Genomic DNA, 342 nt, shown 5'->3' with positions numbered 1-342 from the left:
TTTTTTTGGTATTCTCTGAGCTTCCTGGGGTTTTATGTCCATTTCCTTCACCAGATTAGGGAAGTTTTCCATCATTATTTCTTCAAACGGCTGTTCAACATCTTGATTTTCTTCAGTTACGCCGATCAGATGGATATTTGGACCTTTAATAGTGTCCCATATGCTCCTTAAATTATTTTAATAGTCTTGACATCTTATCTCTTGCCATTCTGATTGAGTGTCCTTTGCTTTTCCATCCTCTAAATAGGACATTTTACCCTTTTCTTTATTCACTTTATTTCTTCCTTTGTTTATTCCATTTAATATACTTCTCATCTCAGATAATGTGTTCTCCATTTCAGA

The sequence above is a fragment of the Pteropus vampyrus genome, unplaced genomic scaffold (assembly GCF_000151845.1).
Source record: "Pteropus vampyrus isolate Shadow unplaced genomic scaffold, Pvam_2.0 Scaffold70, whole genome shotgun sequence".
NCBI lineage: Eukaryota > Metazoa > Chordata > Mammalia > Chiroptera > Pteropodidae > Pteropus > Pteropus vampyrus.
The sequence above is the reverse complement of the archived record's forward strand: the minus strand, read 5'-3'. Positions refer to the sequence as shown.